Source organism: Pezoporus occidentalis, unplaced genomic scaffold, assembly GCF_034315485.1.
Source record: "Pezoporus occidentalis ecotype Australia unplaced genomic scaffold, CSIRO_AGI_Poc_V1 ctg68, whole genome shotgun sequence".
NCBI lineage: Eukaryota > Metazoa > Chordata > Aves > Psittaciformes > Psittacidae > Pezoporus > Pezoporus occidentalis.
Window position 1 is genome coordinate 393,627 of NW_026916030.1, and position 19,171 is coordinate 412,797.

Sequence of the window (19,171 nt, forward strand, 5' to 3'; positions counted from 1 at the left end):
ATGGGGCTGCCCTGCACCCAGCCCAGCCCAGAGGCACCCATCAGCGCTGCCTCCTTTAGGGACCTGTGCTGGGGGATGCTAAAGCACCTCCGCATGCAGCACCCAGGGGAGCAGGAGCCCCCAGTGCCCGACTTCATCCCTGGAGCTGCCGCTGGTACTTGAAGCTTTTCTCCATCCCACATTATTACCCCAGAGCATCAGAGCTGCACCAGGGATCCTCGTGCAAATCCTTCCCACTGCCAGAGCCACACAGGCACAGGCTTGTTTGGGGGATGGACACACACAGCTCCTCGGGACTGAGCAGCTCCTGCTGCAGCAGTTCCTGTGCCAAACCCCATCTTCTCCACCTCTTGCAACCTTCCTCACTCTAATTTTCCTGCTCCTTTACTGTGAGCTCCAGCTACGGCTGCCCCACACGTGGTCCCAAAGCTGCGGCAGCAACAAAGAAACTGCCACAGTTTGGTATTTGGGGCTGACTTTCACATGGAGAACAGAGACGCTGAATTATTCAACAAGGCACACGGGACTGAACGTCAAAACTTGGCCAAGTTTCCCCCGGTATAAGATGTCACTAAGGGGAGCTCAGCACAGAAAGGAGCTTCAGAGCAAGAGGGAATTTTCCTTGCACCTGGGATGCTCTATTGCCCCTGTGCAATGCTTCTTGCAAGAGGCCTTCACCAAAGCATTCTTCCACATCTTTGAGATGTTGCCTCTGACATTTCCTGCTTAGCAGAGGATGGGGATGAAGGATTTCTTTAATTAGACAAAGCTCTACTTTTGCTACTGCTGTCATGAGCATATTTTGGCCAATTTCTCATTCTCAAAAGCCTATCTGGAGAGCTACCAGACCATCACCCCGGCACGCCTGGTTTTATAGGGATGCCCTGGAGCCACTGATCACAGACCATAATTACTGTGCAGCTAGAGGAGGAACAGGAAACCTTCCCAAGCAGAAATTCAGAGCCACGAATGGAAACGCAATGAAGTTCCTCGTTTTACTGCAATCTAACAAAAGTGCAGCTCTCCTGGCACAAAGCTCCCAGCGACACTGCCACCTCCACGGGAGGTGTTAAGCAAACCTGGCTCTCTGAGTCCTTTTCACACCCCATCTCTCATGTGAGACTGTCTCTCGTGTGCCCTGGCTTTGAAGAGCATCAAGCAAAGATGTGGCTTCTGGTAACGTCACGTTTCAATGAGCAAACCCAAAGGGGCTGAGGAAGCCCTACCTGCAAACCACATCCCTGCTGTTGCTGAGGGCCACACTGTTGTTTTAGTCTGCATTTTTAAACAAGGTTGGCTTTGCCTTTAGAAATGACATGAACAGCAACAGGAAAAAGCAAGTTAAAACAGAGCCAGGAGTCAAAGAAATCAGGTCTCACTCCCCACATTGTCAGCAAACTTTAAACACCGTTCCATGCACGTTATTAAATCTCTGTGCTGCCGTCTCCCACCACTAAAATTCTCCCCAGTTAGGGAGAGGAGCTGGGACTCAGTTCATAAGCACCCAATAAAGGCTCCAGGGCTTGTCAAGGCAGAGCCATGGCACGGAGCGTTGCGGAGCATTGCTGCCCGCCAGCGGTACCTGCACAGGCTGAGCCCAAACAGGGCGCAGAGGCTGGGGAGCCGCTGGCACCCCTGCTCCTGCTCCCACAGGGCTTAAAGCAGTCCCAGGGAAGTCCCAGGCTGACTGAACGAGGCTCTCCTGCGGTCTATTATTAGACTTCTGAAGTAAAAAATCGGTTTATGAATCAGATGGCTATACCGCAGGTTCTGACTTCCAGGGAAATCTCAGAGAAAAGCACGCTGCTCCCCAGGCCAACTGCTGCTGCTTTGGTTCCTGCATGAAAAGCCCCAAGCACTGAACATCCCAGCACATCAAAGCCTGGGACCTGGGTCCAGCGACGAGGCAGCACACACCGCTGCGCTTCCCTCCTTGCCTCCCTATGCTCCAGCTCCCAGAGCAGTGCTCAGGTACAAGAGCAAAGCGACCCATTTTGAGGCTTGGATACAAAGAGCCTCCCTGAGCTTGGCACCTCCGAAAGCGCGGCTGGACAGCAACTGTCCCGGCATCAGGGAGTGCTTTTCCAACAACTCCTCCAGCTAAGGCAGTAACCAAGTGCAACCCCAGCTCCTTTTACAGCTCCTGCGCTCCAGCCCCAGCCAGGGAAGTTCTTAAGCATGCATTCAAGGATAAGTAATCCTCTCAATTTCATGAGGATTAAACAACATTCTTAAAAGAAAGTCAATCCTTGCGTGTTTGCTAAACTGTGCCTCATTTTCCCAGCAAAGCAGCCTCTTATTTGCACAGAAACCCAATAACATTTCCTGCCACTCCTGGCTCCCTGTGTTGTTTCGCACCCGCTGGCACCCGGGGTCCCTGATCTCATCTGAGGCTTTTCGTTCCTGCTGCAGTACAGGGACACATTAATACCACGAACACAGGCAGGACACTAAGTGGAGTTACAGCTCACTGGTTATTTATTCCTCTCCTTTCTCCTGGGGCCGCCTGGAAAAGCGGAGTCTTTGATTCCCAAGGCAGATGGTATAAGCAAAGAGAAAAGATTTCTTGCTGTGGGGCATCAATTCTCTTCAGGTCTGTGCTGATTATTTCATCAGCTCAGGTCTTTGGGCTTCCCCTCTCAAAACTGCCTGGGAATAAAGCAGAACCGAGGTTGCTGCATCCTGGAAGTGCTCCTGGAGCACACCGGCAGTAAGAGCTTCCAGATGTGCCAGTCCCTTGAACCAGCACTCGCGAAGGCTTCAAGGACTGAAACCACCTCATGGGTGAGCACCAGGTCAGTCAGTGGGGAGCGCTGGTGGCTCTCCCAGCCCCATCCACATGCAGCAATGTCCTGGGGGAGCACCCACTCTGCACTGGCAGGCGAGAGTGTTGGCAAAGCCACTGGAACGTGCTGCTTGGAAAAACTGCCTTTATCTGGGCATTTGTCTACCGAGAGGAGGAGGGCTGGGGGCTTAAACAACGGGGGCTTAATGCAGATTATTGCTGTTATTACTTCTTTGCCCATTTCTGAATGCAATTTCCTCCAAGAAAACTGCATTTAGCTTGAAAACATTACCCTGAAAGCTATAAATAACACCCTGCTGACAGCAAGATGCCACAAACAGAGCCATAAAGGCAGCAGTGCAGGCGATGCGCAGCCGACCTGCAAAGGACTAGTGGGAAATTTCGAGTGGTTTCACTGTGAAAGGTGAGGGATGCCCTTCGCATTCCCGACCTTCCAGCTTGCCTTGTATGTTCGGACACGAGCTAAATCCAGCCACCAGCTGGGCACTGCCTGACCACCACAGGCATGAGGTGTGATCCATGCTGGGAACCAACAGAACCAGACACGGAGCACCAGGACCTTGCCTCTGATTTTAGGGGCTGAGCTGCAGAAGTCTTGTGGAGACCTTGATTTAAAAAGGCACCAAGCTCTGCTCTGCATGGGAAAAAGAAAGAAAAGGCGGGGGGGGGGAATCAAGTCTGGGCCTGGCTCTCCTCACATTCATCGGTCACTGCAAGAATCCTGGCTGAGGGGAGAGATGGGATAAACCAAACAAAGATATCCCCCCCACACCAGCACCTCCAGAAATCCAGCACTTTTCTTCTCCCTTACCAGGAACGCTTTGCTTTAGGAATTACACAATGGAAAATAAACTAAAGCAAAACAAAAAGCAAATGATTAAGGTTGCTGCTCTCCTATTTCCCCCAGCGCTGTTTATTGCTGATGGCATCTGCTTGCATCTACAAAACTCTCAAACTCACTGCTTGCTTGAAAAAACAAACTACCCAAACCAATACCTGCTTCTAATGAGGAGCTCTGCACAGCAGGAATAACACTGGGCAGAGGGCTCGAGCTGCCATCTCTGCATACACACTTCAGGGGGGTGGAGGGCAAAGGTGGTTTCAGAACCTGAAACTATGTGGAGCAGTGTCCTGGTTTGCCCCTAAACCCATGAAGAGCAAAAGAAACCCCCAGGCCTCCAGAACGGGCAGCACATGCGATTGGTGACTGCAGATGGGGCAGGCATGGGGCTCTGCCCTCAGCACACCAACAGCATGTGGTGTCCCCACACCTGAGCTTTGCTTTGGATCGGGCTTGCAATCAGAAAGCTGCAAGCCAGGGGAGCACAGAGTCACCTCTGCCTCCGGGAACCGCGGGGATTCCAGCCAAGGGCATTGCAAACGTGCAGGATGCTGCAGGAGAGGATGCCCCTTCCCCTGGCACTGACTGGATTTGTTGAAACAGATGGAACAAACAGCTCGTCGGCTGCACAACACGGCTCTCCAGACCTGCTTCCCAGAAACTGGCTTAAGTCCGTATTAAGCTTAATCCTTTTTGATCAAGGCCTTGGATGCAAGCAAAAAATATTCCAGATTTTGCCGTACCTTTAAGTCCCCATTTCCACTCTGCCCTGAAACGGAGCTGGGCGGTCCGAGAAAAACATATGGAGACCACAAAGAGGTTTAGGGACATTTTGCAAGTGCAGGTTGCTCTGGTTGGAGCTTTAGATGCTCCACAGCCAGGGATAAGGAGAAATCACTCACACACCGGTGCCTGCCTGTTTCTACCCTCGACCTCCTTGTCTTGCACACCTAAACTGGAGGGATGTGTCCAAGCCCTCTGCTGCCTGACCCTGCGATTGGCATGAGCCGCTCGCACGCCTCAGTCACCTCTGGGTCTCCCTGCAGACACGGAAAGCAGCTATGTTACATTTCAGAAGCAAAACAGGGCTTTCCACCGCTAATATTTTGACTGCAGAAACACCCTCAGTTCCTGCCGCTTTGTTACTCAAAGGATGGCTCTCAAAATAGCAAGCACCGACTTCCCCAAACCCATGATTGACTTGAAGCCTCAGCAGAGGCTTTCAAACAAGACTTGGCATCCAGAGCCCCCTCCCAGACCGGTTCCCGTACTCCCGAGGGGATGGCACCGGCTGTGCCATCAGATCACGACCTCTGACGCTCGCAGCCACGTTTCTTCCAAGGCTTAATTCCATTATGGCAATTAATCTATTTACACCTGCAGAAAGGAGCCTGGCACTGACGGAGAAGCAATCCACAAAGCAGCTTCCAGAGGCTCCGACAGCCAGGAACTACCTCCCTTCCTCACACACAGTAACGGTGGATAAATATACCCACAAAGTGCTTTCATTTGACTATGTTAAATTTAGTCTCTGCTCTGCCTCTGCAGACAGCACATTTACTGCTGTGTGGGTGACTGAAACACGCATCACTCACAGCACGCTGCGAACTGGTGCATGAAGGAACTGCAGTGAAAGATACCCAGACACCGGCCCCCTTTGTGGGGTGCGCAAGGTCACAGCTCACAGATGACAGGGCAGAAGGGAAGCTGGGTGGATTTCCATGGTCACTACGGCACAGAGGGTGAGACAAGATGACCTAAGGGTCCCTCCAGACCTAACAAATCCATACAGCTGTAAAAAAATACAGTACAACAAAACATCGCAGGCCAGGTCTTGGCTGCCTCCAAGAAAAAAAAGATAAGAGTCAGGCATGAGGTTTTCAGTCAAAGATTTAAGGAATGTGAATAGCTTTGTTGAAGATGCTCAGGCAGATTTCGCAGCTGGATGCTCCACCATGAGCTCACCTTCACTCTCAGGACCTGCAGCACATATCAGGATGGTTTAAACAGCAGGAAAAGCAAAGGTGAGCCCTGGCTCCACTGGAGCAGGGTGGGAAGCACCATGCAGAGCATTCACAACCCAGGGGAACACGGTCCCGATGCCCCGGCACAACCCCATTCAGTGTGCGGTGATGGGAGTTACATCAGCTCCTCAACGGCGCCGTGTGACGCTGAAAGTGTCACCAGCTGTTTATCTGCTGCTAAAATGTGTTTAAAAATTAATAGGAACAGATTGAGCAAGTGTGGAACACAGAAACCAGGAGCTTCGAGGAATTTCAACGCGCAACGCTAAAATCGCACTGGCTGGAAAGAGCCAGCTCCATCCCCGGCACAGGAAGGAGATGCCAAAAATACACACCCATGAGCACACATTCATCCACAGAAAGGGAAGCACAGCTCCAGCCACCCCGCACTCTTTCTTCCAGCCCTCTAGTCCGCCATCGGGGACAAAGAGCAGCCGGGTGGCACTGTGGTCGCTGGGGGCTGCAGGGGGAGGGAAAAATAAAGGGCTCCATCTCTGTGTTCATAGAGGCTCCCTTCAGCACAGCCCACAGCCCGTGCTAAGGGCTCAGGCTGTGGACATATGTCGCTGACAGAGGTCACCCGTTCTGTGGCAAGATGGATGTGAGCCCTTGACAACGAGAGAATGGCGAGGCCCCGGCACCATGTCGGGCATTTACCAATGGGCTAAAATGGGGGAAAAACCAGCAGAAAAGGAACAGGAATGACTGGTCCCCGAAAGGCTGGGCCACGGAGCTCTGGACAGCATCATAAATAAAAGTTAACACCTAGAACTGCATCCCAAAGGCCACTCATGCAAATCTGAAGATGAGCTCAGAGCAACCATTACAGAAATAACTGCTGTTGTTAGGTAGAAGCTGGCGAGGAGCAGAGCTCCACAGGAAACTCCTCCCTGGAGCTCCTGTCCAGAACAGACAGACTGCAATAGAATGGGCTGTTTTCTGCCCAGTGAAGCTCCTGGAAAGGCCTGACAAGTATTTACTTATAGTAAGGAATGGAACAGGAAACTAATATTTGTTCTTAGCCAGCTCTCTTGATATTTCCTTATGGCAGTAGGGGCACATTTAACCTGGAGGTTGAAGTCTTATTGACTTCACCACAGCTAACAAGGAAAGCAGCTGAGGTTGCACTGTACACGGCATCATACACAGCACGAAACCCAGAAACCACCCAGGTCAGAGCGAGACCCTGCTCAGGTACCTCACGTGGGGCTCAGACATGGCCACAAGCCCTGCACCATGAAAATCCAGGCTGCAGAAAACTCGGGAGTGGGACAACAAAAAGAGACAGCTTTGTGCTGGGATGGATCCCAACAGGAATGTTGGGTTTAGCCAATGAAAAAATTAAAAAGGCAGTTTTTCATTTGAATCCACAAACATTCAAACAAAACATTTTCCATTTTTGGACAAAAACACCCCAAAATGCCCCTGAAAATTGAGTTTTAATGACTTTTCCCCATCTGCTTTAAAGGATGTTCTTTGTTCAACGCATTTCTTTTCCACAACATGTTTTGCCCAGATGTAGATGATGTGCCTGGACTGCAGAAAAGAGCATTTGATAGCACCACCAAAAGATAACCAGCTCAGACTAACCCTCGCAAAAGGAAACCTTTCATTTCATGTCAGGTCCTCTGCACTGAGCTGCACCGGTATCACTTCATCAGCCCACAGAGCAAACCGGTCCACAGGGATGGATCTGAAAGGTTTGAATAATTCCACATCAAAATGAACACTACTTGGACGAGGCTTCCACCAAAGCATCAAGACAGAACAAGACAGGCTGCGAGAGGAAAGAGGGAAAATACATTCTTGTCAAAAAGGCATTCCCCTTAGGAGTACAACCTCCACAAAAGCGCTTATCCATGCGCACTGTGTTGGATTCCATGTTCCGCACTTCTGAAACACATTGTGCCGGGTACCTGGATAATTATGCTTGACTTACCTAACAATTTCACATCCGCACGTGTGGCTTTAGAGGAGCAGAATCCCAGGTCTGAGCAAGGGAAGGGAAGAGACCGCTAGGCAACGGGTGTCTACTTATACGTGTTCCCTGCTCTGAAAGTCCGCAAAAGAAACGGTGAAGCGAACTGTCCCTCGCGGGCTGTCAATGGGATTCCAGTGGCGCGAGTGGTCAGCAATGAGGGAAGCGCCAGTGAGTGCCAGGGGACTCATCACTTCAAGGACCACAGTGTGAGCTCCTCACAGCACCAGCAGCGCGAGCGGGCTGGGATGGACACCTCACCCCAGCACAAGGGGAAATAAGCAATAATACAAATAAATAAATGAGAAGTGCAAGGTGTGAGCCCGCAGCCGTGGGGCTCTGCCTGCTCATCACCTGAGTTGGTATTTGGGACATAAACACCGAGCTCTCTGCTGCCCCACATGCCATTCTCCTCAAGCCCAAACCCAGTGTAAAGAAGCATGTTGGTAAGATATCAAGAGTGGAAACGGCACGCCCTGATGGGGAAAAGCTATGCAGAAGAAGGGACCAGAACTATATTAAACTGTACTAAAATCTGTCACAGAAATAAGTCCAAACATCTCTCCATAAAGCAGCTCAGCTCTCTGGGGCTCAGTTTAGCAGACATCCTTTCATTAGAGAGTCACTGAAGATGACTCGAGCAGTTCCAATAAGGAATAGGTGGATAGAAAGGGAAGATTTTTTTCCCCCACTAAGATTACAGAAGGGCCTGAGACAGAAATAAGAGAAAACTTCCCAGTCCAGGCCTTGGTTTCTGCCCAGCTCATTAACCCACACAGTGAGCATCAAGGTCTGGACTGGTCACAGGCTGAGAGCTCTTTCACTTGGAGGGTCACTGGACTCCAGGGTGGCTCATTCAGAGGGACAAGGGGTAGGCACATGAATCATGCAAATGAAAAAGCCTAAAGGGAAGGGGATGAAAAGCGGGGCTCCATGGCCAGCACAGCGGCACCTCCGCCCCATGTGCGGCTCTAACGGAGCTGGCTGGCACATGGGGTGAAGGGCCTGATGCCTTTTATCACAGAAACCCCCAAACAGGAATGCGGCGGCTTGGAAGAAGCTTCCACCTGCACCGCCCTGGAGAAGGACCTTTCACATCTTCTGACTGGCTCCCCCCCAGCTGAGGGCAGGAATTGCCCTGTCCCACCACGCAGCAAGGAAGCGGCATCCTCCCTGTGGGCACCGGGGTGAGGCTCCCATGCCGTGGCTGATGCTTTTCCGCACCAAAGCACTGCCAGTAACGACTCTTCCCAGGCCTCAGTCCTTCCCGCTAAACCTTGGGTCTGCTCCAGATCCATCACTGCTGTACATTATTCACCCTCATTATCATCAAGGTCTCGGTGTGCAAGCACAGACTGAGGTGCTGTAAAATGATCTGGTGTTTGTGTACCCACCAGCTTGCGCTGCGCTGCCACGGCCCCTTTCCACGACAGATAACTCTGATTTCTCAAACACGGCACAAGCAGAGGGGCTGCTCCAACCATCACACAAATCCCCACACAGCAAAGAAGAGAGAGGACAAATGCCTGGAAAGCAGTGAGAATGAAATGGAAAGGATTATAGAAATAATCTAATGGGCTTCAGAAGACCACAACCAGCACCAGCACCATGGGCTGTCCAGCTACCGAGTAAGACAACATCAACCTCCACCCTAAGTTTCAACTCAAACATTAAACAATGATGTGACAGGGTCTTTGCTACAGCCAGAGACATTCCGGGTTTAACCCCCTTATGGTTTCTACCCACATCCCGGTCCCCAGGGCAGACGCTTAGACATGCTGCATTGTCTAATCCCAAAGGTGACAGAAACAGGATGGAGATTTTAATAGTGACAATCACATCACACTTCAGCTTTTTCCACTTTGAATACGAAGAGAACAGGAGTTATGACTTGTAAAAAACTGCACTGTTAAAAATAACATTAAAAATGCAGCTATTTGGCCCTAAGGGCCACAGAGGAAGATGTTTCATTATCCAAGTCTAAGAACATAATTATTCTTTAATAATTTTTGCAATACAAAAGGGAAGTCTTTTGGCTCACTCTGCACTCCTAAAGCTGCACTTGAACAGGAACCCTGAGGTGAGCACCACTTGCCTGTCCATGCCACCTGGGATCCCAGCGATCCCCCGGAGCAGCCTCCCCCAGTTCACCCCCTCCGCATCCCACACATCTTTGAGCAGAGCACCAGCACTGTGCAGGTGCCCAAAGCGTCTCCTCTCCCACTCTGGGGAGATGCTCGTTTCAGCCAAAAAACAACACTATCATCAGCCTTTAGATCTGACAAGTTCAGCATCACACCGACAAGCTGTACCACCTTAACTGAGCTTCTCCAGGCACCGGGGCTGGCCTGCCAGAGCCCCCCAACAACGGGGTGGGTTTTGCTGCTGCTCTCATTCACGTCCGTGTGCAGCCGGTGCCGGATCCAAGCAGCTCAAATCCAAGCCGTTCGCTTGGCACTAAAATCTGGTTTCCATAGAAACAGGTACATAGCACGTAGGAGCTAAATCTTATTTACTCAGTAAAAGAACAGGGCTTTCCAGGCTGTGATTTAGACCTAGGGGTAAGGGCAACATTACTGGGAATACAAAGATTTCATGGTGGCAAAAAAACGTGGCTTTTAAACAAACAATTTCACATCAATTATTATAATAGCAAGCTGACACTCGTCCTCTTGAAAAGGTCCCCAACCCACTGGCTTTCCTCAGAAATACTTGAATTTGATTTTTTATTAAATGCCAGTGGGGTTTGGCAGATTGATTTCTTTCCTCTTCCCCTGCTCCCCCCGTCAGAAATAATCCTGCTAACAAACAAGGAAACCTGCAGTTAGTTAATGACTGTAACTTGGGCATAGCCAGCACTTAAAGCAAGTGGCTTGACCTCAAGTCTAACGAGATACCCTCTAACTGTAAGCTCTCACTTGTTTGGCTCTCAGTTCTTCAGCAGATATATTTAGAGCAGAACTGGTGCAACGTGCACAAATCACTTCTCTCTCCTGTTATAAGTAGAGACAGGCACTGATCACCAGAGCAGCTTCACTGGGGTGAAATGCTGTGTTGTTTGCAGAACATTTCATTTTGGGTGCATCCCGTGTTCTCTGCTAAGAGGAACAGTTACTTGTGTACCCCCAAGCACAAGCACACACGATCTGTTAATGCTTTGAGCCGTAAGATTTATAAGTTGGAGATACCTTTAAAATGACTGTGCCTTGCCCTGAACAATTGCAGAGTTGGAATATGTATTATTTCGGATGAATAATACATGATGGTGATGTAAATCCAGCCCCAGCTGAGAACGTGCTCTCCAGCAAGGAGCAGGGAGGTTTCGGGGACGCGCTGTGCTGTCTGGAGGTAACGTTCATCTCTTTGCTAACGAAGGGAGTTGCTGCCCTGGCACAGAAAAGGGGCTGCAAAACTCTAATTAATGGTATTCAAGCCCTGTGCACATCACTCCCCATGACAGCCCAAATCTCTTCCCCCCAGAGGCCAGCGCCAGCCCTTGCTACTGGGAACTGGGGTTGATTTAAAATAAATGAAGCACTTGCAACCATTTCCTTACCTGGGGATGGGGGGGAAGCAATTGCTTCGGGAAAGGTCACTGGATAAAGACGACCTGCACAACCTGGGCAAGGATTCTGTTTAATCCCCTTTAACAGGGCTCAGCCACGCTCCTGCCAAAGGCACAGATTTTGCTGAGTGTGGAGAACAGTGCGGGCTGCCCCGGAACAGCCTCGTCCCACAGTCCCTGTGCCACATCGCACCCATGAACCCAGACCAGCTCCTCCTCAGGCCATGTCCCGCTGCGCTGGACCAGAATCCCCAGAGCCCATCACAGCTCTGGACAGACATCACAAAGCTATTTTTCAGATGACTGTGGAAGGGAATTTTGAAGCCAGACTGACAGCATCTGATGGCTGCTCATTAGCAGAGCCTGCGATGACATTGCTCGTGGCTCTGCCAGGGTAATAAAGGAACGAGCCAGCAAACAAAGCAAAAATCAATATGGATGAGTGTAATATTTTTCATAATGTCTTTACTGTGCACAGCTTTCCTCACGCAGCTATTATTAGACACTTTCTCTTCATTTCGCAGGGAGTGAAGAGATGGGAATTGTTCTTATTCACAACTGCCACAGCAGACAGTCATACACTGATTTCATCATCCCTGAAGAGTTTATGAATTAAACCCAAATAAGACCAGACTAAGTCAAACATTCATCCTAACTGGTGGAGCCGGTTTCGCTGCTCATGGGCAGCTGGGGACATCCCTGTGGCACCAGGTCCCCCGAGCTGTGGAGCAGGAAACAGGCTGAGCCCCTGGACGCTCATGGTAGGAGGAAAGGAAGAAAAACTCCACTCAACAGGAAACTTTGCCAGCAAACACAGCAGAATCACATCCTTCCCACCAACATCCTTCCTATGAAAGCAGTGACCCCAAATGACTGGTGCCAAAGACAGGGTTTTGCACTGGATGTGAAGGCTCAAAGCCATAAGCAAAAGTGTGCTGTGCCACAGGGAACTGTGCTGGACACCGGGCAGACAGAGGAGAGATGGCTCATCCTGCCGCGAAAGAGGTGACACACAGCGAGGAGCAGGGCTGGCTTGAGGAAACACCAGGCTTCCACCACCAGCAACCCGGACGAGAGGCTGATACACTGGACACCACCTCCCTGAAGCCAGGCTTCCCACACCCAGCAGTGCAGCACAGGGGGCTGGAGCCCTGGTTTTGGGGTGCTTTGCTCTGCCCTGGCATTATCAGTGGAACCACTCCAGTCTGCATTTACCCATTGCACAGCGGGCGCTGCAGGATAAGCTCGGAAGCACCACGATTCCAGGCAGGAGCACTGCCCAGCAGACACCTCCCCATCCCTGCCGGGACTGCAAGGGATTGATGCCTCCCCACATCAACTGGGTACAGTGAAAATTACCTTAATTCCCTGCAGTGAACCGGCACCCGCCAAGGTCAGAGCAAGCTGCGCTTTGAGGCTCAGTGTGCGAAAAGCTCTTGGACACAAAGGTGAAGCACCAACAGCAGCACCTTTGCTGCACAGCAACAGGAGTTACCTGCCGGGCTCAAAAAGCCGCTGCCACCCTCCTCTGTCCCCGGTGTCACCTCCTGACAGCCCCACTCCACTGCTCGGACTGCTCTCTGGCCCGGTGCAGTAAGAGCAATGCTTTCACAAGGCCCTCAGTCTGTTAGCATCACCCCCTGTCAAAGGACACTGGACCCTAAATGGCACCTGCTGGATGCAGAAAGGGCTCTTACACATTAGGGTCCTCTTGTCCTGCTGCTGCCAGCACAGCGCTGGGCTGAGCTCACCTCCAAAGCAAGCCTGAGGCTGCTGAGCCCCAGCCCTGCTGCGGCCGGGTGCCAGCCAGCACCAGAGCCTCACCAGAGCCACAAACACCAACACACCTTGCTGCTGCCTGGTCACTGTGCTCTGCCCCACTAACGGTGCAGCTGATGGCTTCAAAGGGCAGGGGAATCACTGCTTTTATGTGCAACCAGGTGGGTTTTGATACCTCTACCTGGGCTGTTGAATATAATAAGGGACAAAAGGAAAAGAAATGATTCCTCTGTGGCTTTGCTCTTGGTGAGTAAGCAGAAGCCATTGATTAAAAATGAGAAACGAGAAGAGGAAGTAGCTCTCTGCTTCATAAACAGCTTGAGATACAATGGTTTATACTTTACATAAACTTAAACAGAGGAATAAATAGCCTCCTCCTGGACACTGGCCGAAGCAAAACGATGGCAGGATGGAGGCAGCGCTGCAGGGCTGGACCATCTGCACTTAGCAGGGACGATAAGACCTAAATGAGGGCAGATGAGGAGATTTTACCTGTCTCAGAAGTAGTTGGGCTCAGCGCGAGGCTCCCGGCCCAGCTCAGGCCTTGGCAGGGGAAGATGCAGCACAGGAAGCAAACAGCACAGACGGAGCAGAGCATGGCAGTGGGAAACGTGTACAAACATCACCAGGGCTGCCGCAACAGTGAGGTGTGTACAGCTGCAGAACAGCCCCAGCACAGAGCTGGGGGAGTGCCCGTGCTCCTCCATAGGTGCAAACCTGGGCTAGAAGGAAATGACATCTTCAGGAGCATTCTGCACAGCAGCAGGTCCCACATGAACCCTGCCCAGTCCTGCACTGTTGCTGCCGGTACTTCTCACCTCCAAACACGTCACAGCCATTAACGAATCCCCACAAAACCCCTGGGAACTCTCAGTGCCATTCTTCAGATGGAAAAACTCACGGTCAAAGACGTTGATCAATTTGGCCAAGGGGAGGAACGAGCGGATGGTGCCGGGAGCCCCAAGGCAGGGAGGGAGCTGAGCATGCCCCGGGCGGCCAAGAAAAACCGAGCTGTATTTACAGCAAACAGCAGGTATAAAAGCACGGAGCCACGGCACAGCGCAGCTCTGTACAAAGGGGAGTGGGGCTTATACACAGAGCCCTGTGTTGAAGCAATATTTATCCTACCGAGCGCTCATGGGATGGTGCGAGGCACCGCGGGCTCTGCCACCAGCGTAACCATGGCCGTGCCGCACTGAAGCGGGCAGCTCGGGCCAGGCAAAGAGGGAAGAAAAGCTCAAGGACAAGACACAGCCTGGTAAAGGGATTTTCTCCTGCACCCTCGTCCAGATCCCCACCAGGAAAACATGAGCGAGTTAATTCACTGCACCATCGGGTCCGTGGGGTAGCGAGTAGCAGAGGCTGAAGAGCACTTGCTTTTGGCAATGCAACCTCCACCACTGTGCCAACCACTTGAGCCTCGCACCGCGGCCGGGATCTTGGAGGTGTTATTGTTGGAGACAGCAGAATAAATCTCCAAGGGTATCACGGAAGAAAGGGAGGAATCAAACCCCATTTAACTCTTTGGGAGTGAAAAAACAGTATGGAAAATACACTTGAGGATGCAGAGCATAGCGGGGCTCCCTCCTCCCCTTGCTTCCCCAGCAAAATGTGCACAAACACATCCTGTGGCCGGGGCTTTTCATCCGCTGCCAAGGAGATAAAGCGAATTCCTGCTGCTCGGGCGGTGCGAGGCCGCGCCAGCCCCGGCCGGAGCCGAGGAGGGCTGGAAACGTGCCCTTCCTTCGAGGGGACAGGGGGTCCTGCCACCACCCCCCGCAGCACGGGGCAACAGCCACTTCACAGAGCTTCAGGCACAACCTCAAACCATCGCTCCTCTAGGTGGGCCATGGGGAAATGACTCGATTTATCCCAGCAGCAGCGTGGCGCAGCTGCTGCGTGTCCACACAACACACACCCATCTGTCCACGCCTCCTTAAGCTCCAGCCCAACATCTGGACAGGGGAACCAAGCAGCTAAAGGACTTCCAGAATGGTACAACCTGGCTCCCAGCACAGCGCAGGAGATGAAGGGGAAGTTTCCCTTCTAGTTCCTAGTGTTTCTGCACACACTGGCAGCTGCTTTCTCCATTTGCAATCAACAGCATCCAGCAAGCGCGGTGAGGAGCTACGACAAGGTTTGCCCATAGAGGTTTCCGCATCCATCTCCACAGCATCAAATCAAACCATCTGAAACCCCAGCTGAACGGTGCACTTCCTCGCTTCCAAACCTCCCTCTAGCACTTCTGCACATCAGTGGCCCCAGAGAGTGCCCAGCGGCACTCACAGCATTAGCTGCTCACACCACGCAAACACCCCCAGTGCTGAGGCTGCAAGTCCAAACAACCCGAAATTTCCAAAAGCATCGGTGGTTTCACAGCCTGAGGCGAATCCTCAGAGTTCTGCTCTACCTTTGAAGCGCTGAAGCAGCACTCATCTCCAAAAAACCCAGCGTGGGGCTTGTTTCCTTAAATCTCAAGCCATTGCAGACCCTTATCTTCCTAAAAGCTTAGACCTGTTCATTTTTTAATCCCTGTACTAAGGATACAATTGCATTTTAGCAGCTGGATCTTTTCCCCAGCCGAAAACCCCTTCCCAAAGTGCATCCCACAAAACCCCTGGCATCAGTGCTCGCCCAGCCCTGCATCCATAGGCAGAAGAACAGCACCACAATAAAGCTGCATCAGCAACACCGTGGTACAGGGCTGCTGCTCGACTACTTTAATTTCCCACACTCACACAGCTCCTTGGGAACTGATTTATAAGTACAGTATAAAACCTCATTGGAATCAAAACTAATTTATAGACTCGAGAGAAACAAATTGACATTTTCTAGATCACACACCATAGCTGTAAATCAATTTCCATTGTGTGCCCCTGGTGCAAGCTGCTTCCAGCCTCTGTAAATAAATGCCAAGGGTAATGAGTTCTGAAACAACCAGCCTGAAAGTAACATGGAAAATGACAGTCACTGAAAAATCCTCACAATGCCAAGAAGCCCAACTGCAGATTAAAATGATTACCCAAATCCAAGTGACAAGGTGGAGGAGACCAAGGAGCTGAGCAAGGAGCTGATTTTGTGCCTTTTGTCTGCTTTAGCTCCCTCCTCCAAAGCCAGGGAGGATGCTGAGTCCTCTTCTCATTAGTGACTGCTCCCCCATAATAACAATAATAATAAATAATGATGATGATAAGAATAATAATAATAGATAATCACTGCTGGAGGAGGGCGAGTTGTGCCCCTGCACGGGTAATGAACCTCCAAGAGATCTCAGTAAGGCAGGAGGGAACAATTGCCAGCCCTGTGCAAGGAAGGGCTTTTACATGGACAGAGGAGCTGCAAAGAGCCACACAAACCCCTAATGCACTCATTAGCACAGCATGGGGTCAATGAGCAAATTGCAAACTGTCACTTCCTGGGGGATAACTGTCTCCTCCAGCTGCAGTTGTGCAAGTCAGAGTCTGAAGATGCCCTTCACCATCACCTTCGCTTTGGGAAGAGGCAGGAGATGGGTGCAACCCAGGTCCAGGCTTTGTACTGAGCAAGAGAGGAGGCCTTGGACAAACCTGCAGATCACCTAGGATGAGCGTGCACCCATCACGCGTGAGTTCCTGTGTTCTGTCAGCTCTGCTGCAGACCTGGCTGTCATGGAGCAAGATGCTTTCCATGCCATCTGCTCTGTGATTCTGAAGGCTCAACTCCACAGGGAGAGGCAAGACTCTGTTCATCAGACCTGAGGGAGTTCACAGGCTTCTCAGGGCATCTCTCCTGGTCCTCAAGCATCAGTTGAGCCGAGCGGGAGCAGCCCCTGCCCTCTGGTTGCTTCCCTGGCAGGGATCCATTGTTCACATGAAGCTTTAGGATGCTCGAGGACGAAAGGTGAGGGATGTCAGCAGGGTCAGCAGCTAGCGCATCTCCCTAGGCCCTGCTGAGCACCCAAACAACCCCTGATAAAGAGTGGTGCTCCGACCATTGAAATCACTTGATGTATAAAAGAAATCTGAATTTATGTAATAGAAATGCTAATTCAGCCCTGAGGCCATTCTCCTGTACGTGCCCAGGAGCCTCCCAGCACAGATGTGCTTCAGAGGTGAGTTACTCAGAAAATAAGAGCGAAGCTAATTACTGGTCCCAGTGCTCTAAAGCTTTTGTTACGGTTCAGAAGGAAAAGAAACAAAAAAGACCAATGTAGAAAGAACTGGAGTGACTCATATTTGTCTTCCGTTAAGAAAAGCCTGGCTAAGATGGATCTGCACTCAGCGAAACGAAAGGCAAGGCCGGGTCCCATCTGTCCCTGTCTGCAGCAGATGCGCCGTGTCCATGTGTCCATGGCAGGGAGGGGGATGCCGACTGAGGCGATGGGGGAGCCAGGGCACCCTGAGCCACCCTGGGTCCTCACACCTTGGCCCTCCCAGCCCCAGCTCACCCCTGGGGATGGGTGCCCGGAATTTATAAAATAGTGATGTGTGGAGAATTAGGAGACTCTCTGGGAATGAGACAGGCTTCTCGAAGCAGGCGCACAGTGATGGTGGTGGGTTATCACCAGCACTGGTCCCTGTCCAGAGACACTGCACAGCCTGGAGGCAGCCCTTGCAACACACAAGTTCATCATCTCCTACCACAGGCAATGGGGATGGAGCTCCCTGTGCTCACCCTCCTGCTGGGGAAACACAGCACCCAGGGTCGGGGCAGCAGAAACCAAACTGGGCTGCAGAACAAAGTTTGCAGCTAACAGCTCGACAGGGTTGATTCGTACTTCCCAGCTACAAAGAGATGTCCCTGTTTGCCAAGTATTTCACCTTGGCTTGGCAAAGAACCATCAACCAAAGGCACCTAAGTCACGAAACCTCACCATAAAAGCCTTGGCACTGAGTAAAAGCAATATTTAGGTGTCCTGCTCAAAGAGGGACTGAGAGAGAGATGGAAACTCCGTATGACTGCTTCATATATCCAACAGCTTTATATACTTAGCCATCTGCAAAGGGAAACGTGCGGCTGCCGAGAACAACGGCAGCAGTTCCTGACACCGCGCCGTGCCCTGGGAGAGCTGCTGGCAGGAAAAGGCCTTTGCCCAGCGAGCCCACGAGGGAGCCACGGCCACGGTCCCGGCACGCACCCAGCCACGCGGCGCCTGGAGCGCCAGCCCCGTGCAGCCCTGTAGAGCAGCAATCCCACTGCTCTGGAGCCTCACCGCAACCCAGGCACCCCGCATCGCTCTGGAGGAGCACAGAGGGATTGATGGCTCCAGCAGCACTGATCCAAACTGCTGGAGCTCGAGCAGAACGATCCCCCTGAACACACAGTGATGCTCCACAGTACGCATGTAACATCCCAGCACAGGTGTGAGGGATTTGTGTAACACACCCGTGTGCGTACGGAGGGGAGGACACTTCCCTCTGTGGCACTATGGGACAGCCTGACACATCACCGAGGTTCAGCTGTGGGGCAGGAGGACACACATTAACTTGCATTACGATTTTCTGTCTGGTTTAAATACTGATAAAATAGTAACATTTATTTCTAGAATGTTTTTATTCAAAAACTACTGCGCCGACACTCGCATGTCTGAATGAAGGACAAACCCAGGTCTATGCAAAGTCAAGTGAAAAGGAGACGGTCTCCTTGTGACTGACAAGATAAAGCCTCCAGATGATTGACAGGACAAAAGACTTTTGTTTTCAGTTGATAGGCAATGCAGTCATTCTCTTTAGATGGCATCTTTTCTCCCCAGGTCTTCCTCGAAAAGCACAAACCACAGAGAAACCCCGTACTGAGCTGTATCGATCCCTGCCCAGCCAGGGGCGTGAAAGCCCTTCACCACCATGTCCGCTATGGGCCACAGCCCAAAGAACCCAAGTAAGTCCAATATAATCCTGAGAGCCAGCCCTGCTCCCACAACAGGCACAGTCACTGAGCAAATGGGCAGCAGCAACATTGCTGGTGGAACATCAAATCCTTACATTCTGGGTAAAGGGAGCCTTCCCTGACAGCAAATCCTGCCTTCCCTCACAGCAAACCCTATCACATCCCTGCCCATTTTCCTCTTTTCCTGAGCTCCTGCCCACACCAGATTCCCTTCCCCAGCAAGAATAAATTCAATGCACAGTGGTGACAAATTCATGTCAGATGTGCCGTGCTGACAGGCATCTTGGAGGGAATGGGGTTTAGCCCTGATGGA

The 19,171-nt window shown here is 51.5% G+C and overlaps 1 protein-coding gene across 2 annotated transcripts in view; it reads right to left on the bottom strand.

Annotated features, from left to right (window-relative positions):
- The window catches only part of VAV2 (vav guanine nucleotide exchange factor 2), a 103,594-nt gene that overhangs the window by 44,115 nt on the left and 40,308 nt on the right, over positions 1-19,171 (bottom strand). The window lies entirely within an intron of this gene.